Source organism: Penaeus monodon, chromosome 32 (assembly GCF_015228065.2).
Source record: "Penaeus monodon isolate SGIC_2016 chromosome 32, NSTDA_Pmon_1, whole genome shotgun sequence".
NCBI classification, from domain to species: domain Eukaryota; kingdom Metazoa; phylum Arthropoda; class Malacostraca; order Decapoda; family Penaeidae; genus Penaeus; species Penaeus monodon.
The window spans coordinates 22504132-22504773 of record NC_051417.1 but is presented as its reverse complement, the minus strand read 5'-3'; positions in this window follow the sequence as shown (position 1 = coordinate 22504773).

The window sequence follows — 642 nt, the reverse complement described above, 5'->3', positions numbered from 1 at the left end:
ACCAATGAAATATAGTGTAGCATACCCTTATGGTTAATTAAATTAATTATTTCTATTGTCCCTCCTGTGGAACTATATCGTTGCAACGCTTCATTTTCATCAGGTATCTGCTCTAGCTTGCTGAAAATAGCAAAAGCGAACCAGTTTTATGTATGGGTAACATAACTTTCTTCATGTGCCTATTTTTTTCATAAAGTAAAATTTCGAAAAGTTATCGTGAAACAGGTAATAACATAGCCTTTGAAAAACGGTTTGGCTTCCCATTTACGAAGTTAAATAATCTTATATTAGTGGAATTGCATAATGTTGATAACACCATAGTACTCGATCACATAAATTAAATAATCATGGCATCCGAGGTATTCCTCTTTCATGATCTGGAATATGTATTAATAGGATACAGTTTGTGAAAATATGTCATCAATAAAATGTGGTGGGAACTCAAGAACTCATTTTAGAACTTCTGATAGTTGTCTCGTGTATCAGTGCTATGCAAAATTCCATCACACTATTATAATACGTGCTATTTGCTAACGACTAATTTTTATGTAAGCCGTTCAGATCAATCTTACGTAACTAATCTTGCAAATCGAGTATTGATATGTATAAAACTTGGAATCAAGTTAACATACTAACCTTAAA